Source organism: Battus philenor, unplaced genomic scaffold (assembly GCF_028537555.1).
Source record: "Battus philenor isolate CCGP_79_NKW_IND1 unplaced genomic scaffold, ilBatPhil1.0.hap1 SCAF_1, whole genome shotgun sequence".
Taxonomy (NCBI): domain Eukaryota; kingdom Metazoa; phylum Arthropoda; class Insecta; order Lepidoptera; family Papilionidae; genus Battus; species Battus philenor.
Genome location: NW_027181661.1, coordinates 5,206,540 through 5,224,035, shown reverse-complemented (window position 1 = coordinate 5,224,035; position 17,496 = coordinate 5,206,540). Strand labels below are relative to the sequence as shown.

Genomic DNA, 17,496 nt, shown 5'->3' with positions numbered 1-17,496 from the left:
ACCAATTGTTTCTGGTAAAAATGTCACCGGTTAACATCATTAAGGACGCTCGACGACACTGCGCTCTTTAAATCAAGAAGTGTTCTGCCCCTGATCTCGCGTTAACTCCAATCCGCGGCCGTAGAGGCAAATAATTTAGAAAAAGGACAACTGAAGTTAAACCTTACAAATCCATTCAAATCTTCTTTAGAGAAGACTATGGCTTTTTTGTATCTTTTGTCGCTAACATTATGTTAGCAACTTATTAAATAAATCTAAGCTGCATTTTGTCCGAAGAACTTTTGAGCGAAGACCTCATAAGAAATAAAACATAAGATGATATTTAGGTTATAAAGTTGCAACAAATATTTGTCTACTTAAACCTCGTTATTACTCACTGGCTAAGCAAAGCCTTCTTTACTTTACAAAGTTCTAGCTCAAGCAAGTTATAAAAAAGATTAGAGAAAGCACAAATTGCATTGATTTCGAATCAAATTATATCTTGGAAATTATTCAGATAATTGTAAATATTTTATCAATGTTGTTACTTCCGTAAGTGAATTATTACTTTTTTTTTGTAAAAACTTTTCTAGCTCTACAGAATTTTCAAAATAAGTAGAGAATGTGTAAGTATTTTAAAACAATCGAAAAGCGTGATCTACGCCCTCATTCAATCTTCCCGTAGTTATACGTAGAAGAGGCGTACTAAATAATGTAGGGCTACATTTTTTAAAAGTTATAATTAACAATTGCTCTCATCAATTCAATAATTTTAGTCTTCTTTTCCAGAGGCCTGTCTTCCAAAAGCCTATAAAAGTTTTGGCGGTGCTTATTTCTCCTATAATATTAAACATTAGTTGATATGAAAAACTTTACAATTTGAAGAGTGGCGTAAATAGTATATTCTTGTAATAACTGAATTTCTATAATCAAGTCTCAAGTCTAAAGGTGACGACTACAGAGAGTATATATAATATATAAAACATCAGCAGGTATGTAAATAATATTTATAACACTTTTATAAGTGAATGTTAAAGCAAATTTAGGAGAATATAATTGTGAATTAAGAACTGATGAGAGATAAATATCTTAGCCGAATGAAAGCAAATTTCACTTAAGGTTGGTTAAATTATTTATAGTAATACTATTAACTAATTACTATAATACACGAATTAGTCATAGGAGATTTTATTTAAAACGCTGAAAGAAAATTAATTTAAATAATAATCCTAAAACGGAACGTGTAATTTAATAGTAACCGGTAAAAGTGTATGAAAACTTTTATAGTCTGTAGAAATAATCGTGCCAGCTAGGCGGTTCCGATATTTATTTTTATACTTTTAAGCGAAATATTCGATATATTAATCAAACTTATTAATTTGTATTTTTTGCTTTTGAGTGCGTAGAGTGTAAAATGTGAGTATTCTTTAATTTCTATCTATTTAATTTTTATTTTTTCGTTCGAGATTGGTATTTTCAAAGTAGCTTTGTAGAGTATGTAGGAGAACCCGGACAATTTCAAGAATACATAGTACTATAGTTTTTAAAATATATTTTAAACAGTATTGTGCACATAGAATGAAGCGGCGGCTGTTTTTTCACACAGTTATATTGAATAAAAGTTTTAAAAGTTACTGTTGTACACGACTAAAAACTTTTGTAGAGTAGTTCAAAAGTTGTTTTCACTTACGCTTTATAATATGCCTATATTCTTAAAACCTCATTACCTCATTTTAGAATATGTCTCCATAAATATTAGGTCGCAATAAATCATATAGCAATTTATCATTGTGATAATTTTGTTGCAGTCCTGTAAAAGAAATTTATTTCATAATATTAAAAAATAGTCAATAAATATTGAAGAAATTTTACAATATATATTATTAAGTGTAAATATACAGGTCATTTATATATTGATTATAAGAACTGTAATTAAACATAACTAATTTATAACTTGTGTATGTGGCTTATGCTTTATTTATAAGGCTCACTTATATTTACTACAGAACATTGTCCTGTATGACTAAAAATTATTTGTGTATTATAAAAGATTTAATATTCTGTGTTTTTATAAATATTTGCAACTATGATGGTAAATAGTGAAAACACGCTTTGCAGTCCAATGGTAGTCTAACTATTAAGATCTTGACTTGCAACATGATCTAGAAAATTATTTCACAGTTTATTATGTGCATTAGAAAAAAGTTCTTGTACTTGTTATTATTACTAATAATATATAAATTTACAGGTGTTATTGTTTACTTCACAACCACAATAAACATTCAAATTATATTTAGCTTGTTTTGCAATTATCATCATATTTAGCATTCTAGAAAGGCAGATAACAAACATGATATAACATTCTGAGAATATTAGCAAAATTAATCAGTGTCTGCTCTACAAAAAAATCATGATGTTTTAAATTGAGACAATTTTACATTCAATATCTTAAAATGCATACTTCACTGAACATTATCTTTAAGGAGCCTTAATATCTAACAACACTTCAAGTAGTTAATAATAGTCGGCATATTCATTCATTTTTCATTTACTAATAATTGTGTTAGGGAAATTAAGTAGAAATTATATATAGTAGAAGCGCTCAACAATTAAGTAAGTTATTTAAGTTAATTATATTTTTTTGTGATATAACAAAAACAAATTATATAATAAAGATATGTTGCTTCAGTTTCTTTGTTGGCCGCATACTGCCTATTGTACTGTTTATGAAATAACTTGAGGGTTTAGTTGAAGATAATATGTTTACCTTTTTCATATATTATTCTTGACACAATACTATTAATTTTAAATGAAAACACTGTACAGTGATAGAATCCAAGTGTAATTACTGTTTTTTAATAAAAGTTGATATGGTTATATTAAGTTAAAATAAATTGTTAAAAAAATGAATGTGACAACAGTATTTTGTATTATGATGTGAATTGTGATGAATACAAATTAACTCTGAAAGTTTTATTTTTATTAACATTTCATAAATGCAAGACCTAACCTCTAAACAAAATATATAAAAAAACATACTTTGTTAAATAAGTATCTTTTGCAATATTACCTCTTTATTATTTTGAATAATGAATAAAGTTATAAAGGTTGGGTCTTATATCCTACCCAAAAGATGAGTGCACAGCATATATAATTATTTACACTGGTATAGGAAAACATTTTTGTATATATGAACTAATTTAAATGGATATTGCTGCATTCAGTTTAGCTTGATGAATATTTACCAGACATAATCTAATTATCAGGATTTTGAATAGCTATTTATAAACATGAAATGCTTAATTCAAACCAAAATACATTGTCAATAACCTTATTTAGGCAAACATTGCTTTGTCCATGTATGAGGTTATTTTCTTTCTCATTCTTTAAGAATATGTATAAATAGATGCATTAAAATTGCCTACTTAAAGAAACATGCTAAAATGTTAAAATATCTTTAACTTACTTTGATATTTTTTGACAGTTTTAGTATATTCATTTATCATTTGATTATTCAATTTCTACACAAGAACAAAGTCAACAAGTATCAACCCCATGTATAAAAAAGATGTACTTTTATGTTTTGACAAATTTAGTTATTATGATCACTTAAGATTTATGATATATGTAATTTGTTTTTATAATAAGTTTTAAACAAAGATAGGTTTTCTTGCTATGTAGCATTGTATCTTCAAAACAGTCAACCTATATTCAAAGTATTGCATTAAAGAGATTACTAAAAAGGAAAATAGACCTTCATCAAAAATAAGTATTATATCCTCTTACAATTTTATTGATGCTCTTTCTAACTTGAACATTTATTTTAAATTCTCTTTACTTAATCCTTTGTGCTATTCTAAATATACTTAATGATTATTTAGTAATTCACTATTATTTAAAATCATCATAAGCTGATGTTCTACCTTGAAACATGAAAATAATATAAGGTACTTAATTATTGGCTATTCTAGGTGTCTATAAATTCACCTTTTTATTTGCTTCACTTTGGGATTCCAACAATTTTTGGTATATCAGCCCATTATTGCCTGTAACTTATATTAGCTACTAAAGTATCTTAATTTAAACATAAAACACAAAAATACACTGGTATTTGAAAATGATTATATAAAATGATTACTTTCTTTTTTAACTTAGTTTCCACTTGTTCATATTTATTGTTCATATTTAAATTGTTAATAGGTGAATAGACCAATAAATTTAAAGGTTATAAATAAAATCTATCTCTTTTAATATATAATTTCTTACTACATAAGTTTTTAATTGACAGGATTTAACGAGCTCTTCACATTCAATAATGCTTATTCTTGCTTATTATAAATAATAAATTTTCACCTGCTTAGCCAACAATATGAATTTATAAAAGCATAGTGTTGTTAGATAAAAGATTTTTACCATTAGTATTAGAATAAGTATATATGTTCTTTTAGGTTTCAGACTCCCATATTTTTTATGATTTTAGTGGTGATGGGTTCGGAGACCTTTAGGTAAGTTACCGGATTATATATACATTACTAAACACTCTATTTAAACTACTACATGTACCAAAAAACAAAACTACGAAAATTTACTTAGGTGATTTAAAGGTCTTTAAATATAGGTCCTCTACCGAGGAAGATTGTGTGTTGTTCACTTCTATGCAAGCAATTGTTTTAATCAGAAATTTTTTAACAAAAAATTACTATTTTAATGAATCAACATTGATTCTCTCTTCCAAATATAAATATATACATATTAGGAAATTTGATATGTTTCATTCTTAGTTTGTGTCTCATGAAATAGATTAAAAAATGATGTTTGCTGCTTGCTGTATTGGTGATAGAACTTATTGGAATACCTTTTATTTGTTTATAATAAAAGATACCTGTGTGTATCCTGAATATCTTATACTTTTATTAAATCCAGCAGAGATTTATTTTTAAATTAAAATAGTTTAATTAGCATAAGTACTTGTTATAGATTACACTTTTAACACTGCACAAACTGGAAAGGATGAGAGCCATCTGATACATAATTTTTAACACAAAAGTAAAATTCAATACTTTACTAATAAAGCTCATAACTTTATAACGGTAATATATATTAAAATAATTTAATAAATTTTCGATTTTTTTTTAAGAAAGTAGAGACATTTATTTATGACGTAAAACTGTAGTTTGATAAATATTCCGATTATATTCATTACAGTTTTTAACAAATTAGTGCAGTAAATGTTTAAAAAACACTTATTATGATTATATTCGCACAATTAACAAGAATAAACAATATTTGTGAAAAAGGATCAACGTGAACCGATTTCATCTATGATAAGTTTCACACCTTTTTCATAGAAAAACACCTGTTGTACGATGTAACACTTGACAGACTATAAATAATAGAGGACCACGTTTCATTCGCGAGTTATGCTTACTTGCTGTTTTCACAATACGTTTAACCGTTTTATATTTTTTAACTGTACGAAATTAGAAATTTGTTTTTAATTAATGTTTCCATTTTAAACCATCTTACGAGGCCCTTATTCCTGCAGATATTAATATTTATAGAAGGTTATTTAAAATAATTTTAATATTTCTTAGGTCCGTATTGGAAATTAAACTATTGAAATGATGTGGCGTATGTTTGAACATGACGAGATTGAGTGTATTCTGAATTTAAGATTACACGGCTTTCAAAAACCATTGGATTTTTTTATTTAACTCTGGTTTTCTTTTTGAAAGCCATCGCTTCTGGCACGAGATTTGCGCGTGACAGTGGGACCTAGATAATTGAAATTTATTTAGTATTACTCAATAACGTGTCTGTAATTGAATTTAAGTAGACTTGTTAGAAAGATATTATTAGATGTTTCTAATAATATCTTTTGTTCTTTTTCTTTTCAGCTGATAGACGCTCACTGCCTGGCCTACCAAGCCTCCTCCAAAGATCTCCACTATGAACATTCTTGCGATGTCTGCATCCAGCGACTTTCCTCCACCTTAACCGTGTCTTCGGTCTACCTAGTAGAGGGTCTACCCACGCCGCGTCTACCAGCTCGTGGTCGCCACTCAAAAAACCTTTCGGCCTCAATGGCCATCGGTATCTTTTTAATATGGCTTTCTGAATTATCATTTTTTTTATTCATTTCGTCTTACTATATTACTGATAAGATAAATATAGTTTTCCAAAATATATCACTGTAAAAGCTTACTGTGCTCCACTGCTAATGCGTACATATACAACAGCCAATTTCTTAAACTCTCGTCGACAGATTGATTAGAGGTTTAAAAGAATAATACAATGAAAAAAAGAGTGTAATAAAGACATAAGAAATCGTAAAGGTGTTAAGTTCTGAAATAATAATTTACGTGAATTGGTACTGCTATTTTTTTTAAAAAAAGATGTAATGTGAAGTTTCTTTCATTTCTACAACTATATCACAGGCAGTAGAGTCAAAAATAAAATAATTTAAAAAAAAAACTTGACGATCAATACGAGTCTTATTCAAGGTTGAATAAATGAATTCCATCTTTCTGAGATACTTGTTAATATAAAACTTAAACAATACGGCAAGAAGCTCTGTAAGCGTTATTTGATTTTTAACAAATAATTTTTTTTAAGTTATCACATTACATAAGAATGCTCTATTGTTGTTGCATTATTTGGATGCAATGATTTGTTGTTTAGCTTCTCTTTATTAGTAAATGAACATATTCGTAACCTAAAATAAAAGAATCTGATATATATTTACTATTTTATTTTCCAATGTGAAAATTGTGAAACGGTCATATGCATCCCTTATTTCAGATATAACCGAACTGTACAAAATTACTTATAAATAATTTTGAATTATATTTTGTTTATACAATTTTGCACTAGAAAAGACAATTCGAAGATGCAGCCTGCATTTTTCTATATTTCTGTATGGTGCAAATGGTTTAAAAAGGAAACATTGGCAGACGGCCTTGTAATGGTCATCGGAAAACCCTGAATGCGGGGTATTTCCAGCTGGTAGCTGAAACTCTATCGGGGAGACCTATGTCCACCAGTGGATGTAGTACAGGTGAAATCTTAATGATGAGATATGTAACCTTCAAAAAATTTTCTCGAATATAATAGAAATGAAATTAGTTAAGACAAGCGAGAGCTATTTAAAAATATAATAAAACTACATCGCTCCGTGCCTTTGCTATTAATCCATATTTCAAATGAATGCATTCTGTTGCCCGCTAGTGATAGTTGAACAATACAATACAATTCTAGAGACAAAAAAAAATTGTCGTTTTTCAACTAAATCGCTCATGAAATCGCACGTCGAGGCCAAATTTCGAAACTGCCCACTTATAATTGAATGCTTTACACGATACCTGCGTGATTCGCTCAATTATGCCTAAATGCATCCTTTTTTAAGTGCGTAATGCAGTAACAAGTGTCGTTTCTGTAACATTCCGTAATATTGCATAGCTATTACCAATTGGCTTGAATATTTAAAGAGTAATACGTGTACTATTTTTAAAAACATCGACATACGTAATTAAATACTTGAGGCAGTGTTTATTTTCGTCTCATCATATCATTTTTAATGATATGTATCAATTTTTTCAAATATAATGACAGATCCCCACGTTCATCAATTAGGAAATACGTCAAATTCTTGAATTGTCTGTCATATTTTACATAAAATTAGTATGTTTATTAAATAATTATCAATCAGTAATATCGAGTAACGCGGGTACGTTGCGTTATTGTAAATAACAGTAGCGGAAATACGCGCGAGAAAAAGCGTCGAAAAATTAATTGTCCACGAGCGAGATAGCGCTATTAGCGGCGGTAGGTGTAAAAGGTATGGCATCTGGGTCGATGTACTCCGCGGAGTTGTGGCGGCTCAAGCTGTCTGATACGTGTGGATGCTACGTCCAGCTCCATCAGATATACGATGCAGCGTATGATTCCGGTGGCTTGTTGATTTATCTATGCTCTAGTAAATACGCAAGTAACTGTAGTTAGATTAGTAAATAGGTGAGCGTACACCGTGCACATGAACTAGATGGATAAACGATTAAATAAAACTAATTTTTTAAATTTTATGTTAGAAAGTGACAAGATTCAGTGCGTTCGCAAGATGAAATTGCCAATTCGTAATAGTGGTGTGTCGCTTAGAATTTTGTGATAAAATATCCTGTCTACATGATATCTAAATGGCACATATATTCCAGTTAATTTATTAAGTATCGCTCACAAATCTCGCAAAAAAATCTTGCACACAACTTTTATCGTGCTCCGAGTTTGACTTTCGTAAAAAGTGACCCGATAGTGATATTTTTCGTAACATGATGCTAGAATTTATATTAATGACTGCCCTGGCAGGCTTCCCCCACAAGCTCGAAGTATAAAAAAATGTATAGTTTAATCACTTTCCCATTAAGGTATAAGTATATGTAATATTATATATGTATTACACACATACATGTATGAGATAAGTTCAGTTTTTATCTAATGGGTAATGTTTGAAGTGTTTAAATTACTCTGTGCTGTTTTATATTTCCATCAGAACTTTTCTCGTGCATTAACTAAAACGCACGTGATTAACTTTTGCGCGTAGTTGCACATTTAAAAATAAAGACATGTGTATGGACCTAAAATTAAGCATTATGTAAATATTGAACTATTTTTATTAACGTATATACTGTTAGAGAAATCAGAGGCACAGTTGATAGGCGTGCGGCTAAGAAAAACATTCTCCAGCTAAACACCGATGTCAATGAACCTACTACGTAATTACTCGTATAATCGCGTAGTGTGTGTTAATTTTAGGCAACTGCAAACTTTATTGATGTTTCAATCAGAGCATGTAGAGAGTATGTTTATATAAATCCATCATAAGTTGATAATAAATATATACTTTTAAACAATGTATTTCCTTAATATAAATCCAAATTATGCTGTATCATTTGTAATTATCATTTAACAATACACTTACACTTGCTAATATTTTAAAATCATATAGTATTTGTCACTATAGAAAGAAAGATCTCTAGTTAAGTTTTAATATGCGTACGATACTATTTTAAATCAATAATAATAGGTCAATATCAACTCTATGTATAATACCACGCTTCAAAAGTCGAATATTATAATAGAGTCGAATATAAATTATATGTTGGATCTTCATTCCATCTCAAAGGAACAAAAATAACTATTTAACAGTAACCGTATTATTACGCTAATCGGAGTTAAATTTTGAATACCTTTTATTGATTTATTTAATGTCAACTTCCTTTACATACAGGTGTTCCGTTACATGTGTAGAAGCTGTAATGTGGTAAATAGCTCATTTCATTTCAGTTAATGAGTGCTAAGCTCTATTCAAAAACCAATGGTTTTAGAAGTTATTAAAAATGTAAAAATAAAAAAGTAAACTGATAAAAAGCGTTCTCAAAATTCGCAATATTATTAAACACAAAAATTATGTTTGCAACATATCTCTGCAGACTTTGTGGTGCCAGTAGTTATTCGCTTTTCGCTTTTTAATAGTTTAGAAGCGATCACATTATATAGCATGATTAAAAATATGTGGAAAAAGCTTAAAAGATTTTTGTTGACAAATGCGCCATGTACTAGGGGGATGGGAAAGTAATGTCGCTTTGTTCAGTTAAATTCACACGACTACATTTTTAACAAATTTTTATTTCTGATCAACAACAACATATTCGTCTTTGTTATTAACAATCTTTTGCTATCTAGTATTCAAATTTTCAATGCCGGAGCAGCAAAAGTTAATCGATATTTCTGTAAAATATGTCGATAGAACGACATTTCTTTCCGGTGCTCCTAATATTTACAATTTATACAAAGATATTCATACCACGATTATTAAACTATGAGTAATTGACAATTATCTGAACCGTTTCGAGGTTTTTATTCTAAAATATTCCAGAGGAAACATTGTTTGACATACTTATTGAAAAATTTGTCATAAATTACTAAAATTTATATTCGCGATGATCCAAGTAAAAAATTATATTAGAATCTGAAATTTAAGAGCTACGTAACGAAATAAAAGGTCTACGATCGTCACTTTATGGATACAAAGAAGATTTTAACTTGAGAAACTGGAATCAAGATTAGGACATCGACTTGAGTAAAACTCCTTTGTTGATTTATGTTGCAAAATTTATGATGCCGAAGCGTCAAAGGCAAGCGTAGCAGCGTATGATGTCTACCTACAAGGTGAATAATCGATCTTGTTGAGGTCGTCAGGTCGCCAGCATGGATGCAGGCCTCTTCCGACCTCTCGAAAATGGTTTTTGGGGAGGCCTATGTCCTGCTCTGAATGTCCTAAGGCTAAAATGATAAATTTTGTTATATAATAATTTGCATTTAGACTTTAAGTATGACTTATTAAGAATTCAAATAATTCTTTGAGAAATGAGTAAAATTTACTTCTATTTTCGTTTTAATGTTTTAGTGTTCATTATTAATAGAATAGTATAGATAAATTTAGATTTAGATTAATTTGAATGTAGGCTCTTAGTGTTGTCGCCGTAGATTATAGCGTAGTTAGCCTGTATAAATGACAACGTTATATTAGGAAGCGTTGCCTGTCCTAGTTTTGTAGAGTAATATTTAGCCTGTCGCTTACGTCTTACAAAAATTTAAATAAAGTAGTAGAAATGGTAAATGTGGAAACTCCAATAAACGTAAAATAACAGTTGATCCCGTGCTTTGGCTTTCTGAGGCGTCCTTGAATATGAATACTAAACGCGTCTCAAGTGATAGCCCTAACCGGGGATGCCGTTGCTTCGAGTTACTCGATTAAGCTTCCAGAAATCTCAGAACCTGTAAGTTCCACAGTCTGGTAATAGTAATACATTAACTATCCATAACAAGTGTCTCTATAGAAATAAATGAACATAATATAAGAACGATTAAATTTTACTTTTTATTAAACTACTTACAAACTCGAAATTTTTCGAAGCAGCAGAACTATATCAAATGATTATAATATCGTAGCCGTTTAAATTTTTCTTTTCCCTTTTTTTTCCTAAACTTTCAGTACTAACGCTGTCTGCCAGTCTAAAGCAGGGGTGGCCAACCTGCGGATCTTCGAACGATTAGTTGTAACTCTCGGTCAATAGCCATTTTTGTGTTATATTTTTTAGTAGCAACCACGAGTCGGTAGACGCCGCATGGTTAGGTCTCATACTAAGTGGACCGACGACATGGGCGAGGTCGCTGAAAGCCGCTGTATGCGGGCACCACAAATTTTGTCATCATGGCAAATATGAATGATTAAGTGCAAATTCCATATACATATTTTGTACCATTATTTATATTTTATCTATAAATATATTTCTTAAATACTCATACATTTTGCATGCTTTTTAAACAGATATTTAATTGCGGCTATCGAGTATTTAAAAATTCTAGGAAGTGGCTCCGTTTATCAAGCAGTTTGGCCACTCCTGTTCTTAAGTGTAATTTCATATAGTTCACTTTACGAGACAAGCTGTGTCTAGGGCAGTGTTATATGTATAATTCCTTTAATGTAATTTTGGATGTTAATGAAATAATAATAATTTAAAATAATTTACATGCTTTTCATCGGTTTGTTAGGCGCTATTTGAAGTGTATTTATATTATTATAACGAGTATTGAAACAACGAACTCTTTAAAAAATTCCTGTTAGGGAAAACCAAGGATTTATTCCAACCGCTTCTATGTAAAATTGCTAAACTAAACCTTAATGACTGTTTCTTTAATTATTTTCAAAATACAAATTTATTGATATACAACCTTTCCCATAAATCTACGACTAAACAAAATCGAGTGATAATGGCTAACCCAACTAATTTTTGAAATATATAAATAGTAAGTAATAATTTTGATGTCAGCAGTGGCCGGCATTGCATAGATTATTTTATTTCAACACAGTTTCAGTCGCCTAAATTGAATGTAAAATAATTTTTTGGTACATGGTCAGACTAAAAACTATTTTCAACGAAAGTCGTTATTACAGTATGTATTTTTGTCTATAGATTATAAAAAGAGAAACTTTAATATAACAGTGAAGTGAAAACAAGAAAGGTAAAGGTTATTAGTCATAATAATAGGAGGAACGTCACAAGATTTAAGTTTTTGTGTGGCTATAATTTTAAAAATACGAGGAACTAATTTTTCAATTATTTTTATGAGGTTAGTCACTACCTGCTCTATCATTCAATTTGACATTGATTTATGAGATATTTTGTGTATATTTAATAAGCTACCAAAACTCCGGTAAAAACATATCGAATATTTTATATATGCTTATTTTTTTTATTAATTCTAATTTGTAACGCTAGTGTTTTTTTTTTTACAATATTTATTTTTCGCTTAAACTAAACGCAGACAGTTGGGAGAGGGTTGCCGCTATTTGATACGAATCTTTCTTTTCCCAGCTGCGAGGCACGACAGCGTTTTATACTTTTTTTCAATTTTTCCTAACACAATTTTTTCTTATGGATAAATACGGCTAAAATTTATATATATTAAAAATACAATTTGGAATACTTAATTATATATTAGTTCCTGCATTATTAGGACAATGTGTTGGGCTAACTCATCAAAAGATTCTGCTGTAGATTTTTTTTGAGAAGGTCCGGTAAGCTGAACGGAGATATAGGAGATATAAGATTTTCACATAAGGTCACGTGGTTACGTCTTTTGGGTGCGAATCGGGAGCAGTGTCTGAGTAAATGATCAAAAGTCTGTACTGTGGAGTCGTCACATGGGCAGGTCTCTTTATCGATTATTTCAAAACGGTGCAGGTTCTGCTTGCATATATATTTATTATAAACAATAACAGAGATTAGTAATACAATATCCATTACTTCCATTATAGCATATTTCTTATTAACATAACCTTACTTTTTTTAACATAAACTTTCTTTATCCTGAAAACGTGTAACAGGAACTCACATCTCCACATTATTGACCGTATGTACTTAACTTAATTTACCTAGTTGTATAGAGATATTGTAATAAAATAAGATAGTAAAATTATATATAAAAAAAATATATGTAAAATTATATATCATTACGATATCTACGCTCAACAAAATAGTATTAATATCATAAATAATGTTTTAAACAGTAGTGAGTTACGTAAGCTTGACCTGTACATATGATTGACTTCTAAGAAATTTTTAGTTTGAAAGTCTTTTTTACAGATCCTATATGACGTGAAGTCTTGTTAAGTTTACCTAAATACTACTAAAGTCGGAAACTTGTGATGATTCCTTGTTTTGTAAGTCGTATCGTGTATTTATTATATTTTAAGTTTCCTCGATGAGTAAAATAAATTAAAGGTAAATGTATTGTTACGATCAAATCAAGTGACAATAATATTCAGCGCAGCACTGTTTTTTCTTTGACCACCTTGAAACTAGATTGTACGGACATTAAACTAGTAATTTGTCTGTCTAAGGCGTTTTCTAACCTAACCTAACGGTACCTATATTTACAAAGCAATTTTACAATGTTATTTATATTCCGGTTTGAAAAGCGTCAAAGCAACTGTAATTATATATCATCTAATGTCAGGTGTAGGGTAAAGCAAATTATAAGAGGCTATATGAATATGTAATTTATTTATCGAATTACACTTACGGGAGTTAGTCAGCCAATGCGATTATATTTGCATTGTCATATAGTATATCCAGATTAAATATGAAGACATCCAAATTTCCCCCAAGTATAATTATAGGGTCTCATAAGCTTTTAGTCACTAAATCAGTCATAGAAAGTTGCGCGGGATTTGGAGGAAAGAGAAGATCCGGAGACGAATGAAAGTAAATGACAAACTGAAGTGATAGAGGGCAGACCATATAGCACAGAACAGATGGTCGCTAGGATCTTAAAGTTATGGAGTGGAAGCCAGAGACAGAGCTTAGAATGGATGTCCTCCCCCAAACGAGATGGACGGATGGATAGATGGTCTTTTTAATTTCGTTGCGAGACGTTTGACATAAGCCGCTTCCTGTTGGTCCTATTGGAAATCTTTGAATAAAACCGTCCATCTGTGGACGTCCTATAGTTTAAATGATGATGACGACAGTTAGATATCTATGTACTACCTGACTTCATTAATTATATTTATGACTCTAACCACTGAAACGAACCAAACAGTTTTAGTGCGAATCTAAGTGTCTTCGAAAAGCCTTTTACATTGATTCGTAACCTCGTAGTACAATCAGAGATAATGAAACCAAAACCGCCGGATTATTTATTTAAGTTGGAAAATCTCAATGTCTAGAACTATAGCCTCATAAATAAACTTATAAACCAAAGACATAATGCTTGATAAATAGGTAATATGTAAATTTAATTTGATTTTTTTTTAAATAAAGCTATAATTAATTTCATAGCGTTTCCAGATAAAGCCACTAGGCCCGCGTTGGCACTTCGCTAGGTTGTTAAATAAGCCTTTTACAATAGATAGTTTGTTGAATTCCTTTGTTTTTTGCGTTATAAGAATAACATACAATAAGTAAGAAAAAGAAATGTTGTTATTAATTATCGTTATTTTAGTTGCAAACATCGTCAGCATCAACAATGTTACGATAACGTGACTTCGCACGACATCGCCTGGTATTTCACACATTCCATAACAGCGTTCATAACAGCGCGTTCGCTTTGATTTGGAGAATGGAAAACTCGTTTGTCGGTCTGTGAGTCACGGTTGCCTGCCCACGTGCTGTGGATGTCCTCGCTGCATTTTTATATGCAATACATGTTACTTGCTCGGTAAAGTACTTGTTTAGTAAATAAAAGTAGTAATGTAGCACATAATACAGTTGTTTAACGTTGGTGACTAACACATACGTCTGAATTATGATTTAAGTTAGAAGTTTATTAAAAAAACAAACCTTGTAAAAATATCTTAATACAGTGTGAAGGTATATTAGATAATAAAGGGAATAAATAGCTCTACTAATGTATCAAAGATTTTGTAAAAACGGACACAAAAACCGTGTAAGTTTATTGTGGGATATTATCAGAGTGCGTTTTTAGAATGGTCGTAACTTAAGTAGGGGGATGTCGTTATAGGGAAGGTCCATCTGATTCTAGTTTTTATCAAATTAGGCTCTTCTCGTGAAAAATAATATAAACCAAACCTGTGCACTTTTAAGGATTTGAAAATTTTGATTAGTAGGACTAGTTTACGAAAAAATTTTGACAGAACTGCAGTATTTTTCCAAGAATTGTGATGCGTAAAATAATACTATGTATCATAACGTTTACAATTTTTTTTTAAATTTATACATTTTGCACAAAGATATTGGTTTTTGAGACAATAATAAAATTAATTTACTTAACATTAGAACTTTTAACAGGACTTTTAATGATCGTCAACTTTTTAAAAAATCTCTTTATTTTATTTTTGACTACTCGGCTGCCTGTTACAGTTGTGAAAAAAAAATGGAGTACTACACAACCACATATTTTTTTTAAAACGTTTAACAATACTGATTTAGCCTAGATCTAGCGTTAATAAAAAAATAATCTAGCCACATCATTGCAAAGTATTCTTGTCATTTAAATATTCTTTTATTGATTAATAAGCCTTTTCTGTCGATTTACTTTAAATATATGTATTTGAGTTTTATTAAAAAATCTGATTCCGTTTATTACAAATGAGCCTGCTTCACAGTGCCTTGTAAATAAACTACGGACGTCCTTTATTTTTTTAAATTATTATTAGCGTATGAAATTATATCATAAGTATATGGAGAGGCCACAATAACAATTTTGATTTATTTAAACCGTTTCACGTTACTGCGACTTAAGATTAGATTTGTTTGATATGAATTTTTAACACATTGACTGCCAATTACGGATTATCTCGTCCTGTATTTACTTATCATTTTTGTGCAGCTAAATTTATACTCGATGTAGATCACTGTTAATCTGGATAGACGGCTTCTGAGAAAAGAATAAAAAATTTATGCTGACTTGCACGAATAAAAAAAATTGTTAAAAAAAGTAACAAAAGATATAATTAGAAAATTAGTTCAAAATCAGAACAAAAATCACGTTTTTATGCTTTTTGATGTTAATTATCTACTAGAATTAGAGTTTTTAATAATATAATGTTATTAAATCAAATTGTCATTTTAGGTAAGATTTCTGAAAATTGGCGTGGCAGTCAACGTGTTCAATAAGTATTTGATGTTTTAATTATGAAATAACTCACAGTATTCGGGTAGAAAAAAATATACTATATGTGTGTATGTGCTTGAAACACGTTTCAAAATCAACTCAAAAGCCAATTAACGTCTCGAACTATTGAATTACCCACTGAAGCTGTAAGAGCACGAAGATTACGTAACTATCGTGATTTATATAAGTAAAATTTAATTTGGAACAATAGAGTTACATAACAAAATTTCGTAGAGAATATAATAATGTGACTCACACATATGGGTACGGGGGAAGTAGACCAGTTCGCATTCTCACAGTTACATTCTAGGATGGTTCTATTAGTTGTTACAAATTCGCATCCGTATGTCGGTGTAATAACTAAGCTACTAGGTAATCAGGTGCAAAATGTACCTGCGGGTAGATTTATTAATATATGTATTGTCCGTTTTATGACATAATATGTGAAATGGTCGTAATTAAAACATGTTACAATTTTTTTGTTAGTTTACTTCACGTAGTAAAGAATTGATTTTGGTGTCCCAGTGTGAACACGCTTTTCACTTACCGGCTGTATTATCAAATGTTAATAGCCTGTTGTAATTTAATTAGAAAAGTTAATAAATAAAACCTATTTTAGAATATTCACGTACTTTACTTAATAATTTATATATTTTGTTTCATTACACCATATCACTACTTAGTATTGATTAAAATCATAAAATTTAGAGCAAGTGATAGACTTTATATTTTACTTTTGTAATTTGTAGAGGAAAAGAAATTGTGGTGATTACTGCTCGCGCCATGTTTTTATCTTATCTCTTTATAAAAGCGTCATGTCTTAAAAAAATATTCGAATTAATTGAGCCATTATTGAAACTAGTAACATATTAGGCAATTTGTGTGTTCGTTTCCCGTGTCAATTTATGATTTTTTAAATTATATTTTATCATCACTATGGTAAATATGTATCTAGTACTACAGATCTCATAAAGGAGGTGATACACAAAAAATATCTTTCTTTTATTCAACATAGTGTTGATAATTAGGTAATTTAGTTTTCGTTAGTAAAATACATCTGCGACTTAACCTATTACGCAAAACGAAGAGTTGCGTGCGAAATAGTAACCTAACCGTTACGTCACGTAACCTTCTAATCTTTACAGTTTGTTGACATAAATATGCCTAAAGTATTAAGTACGATTCACAACGATACGAACGACATTTAGCGTAACATCAATTCTCACAATCTGTCCGCTGGGATTAATCTACTGTATCTAACTACGCATTATCTACAGCTACTTACAATTGCGAGACGTTTTAGTCTAAGGAACCGAATAC

At 30.0% G+C, this 17,496-nt stretch overlaps 1 protein-coding gene across 3 annotated transcripts in view; it reads left to right on the top strand.

The window, feature by feature from the left end:
• The first annotated feature begins 1,284 nt into the window (after positions 1-1,284).
• The window catches only part of Evi5 (ecotropic viral integration site 5), a 90,771-nt gene continuing 74,559 nt past the window's right edge, over positions 1,285-17,496 (top strand). For all 3 annotated transcript variants that reach the window (XM_068776418.1, XM_068776395.1, XM_068776410.1), the window contains exon 1: positions 1,285-1,395. The gene's annotated coding sequence lies outside the window, so the exon portion shown is untranslated. The remainder of the gene's footprint in view (positions 1,396-17,496) is intronic.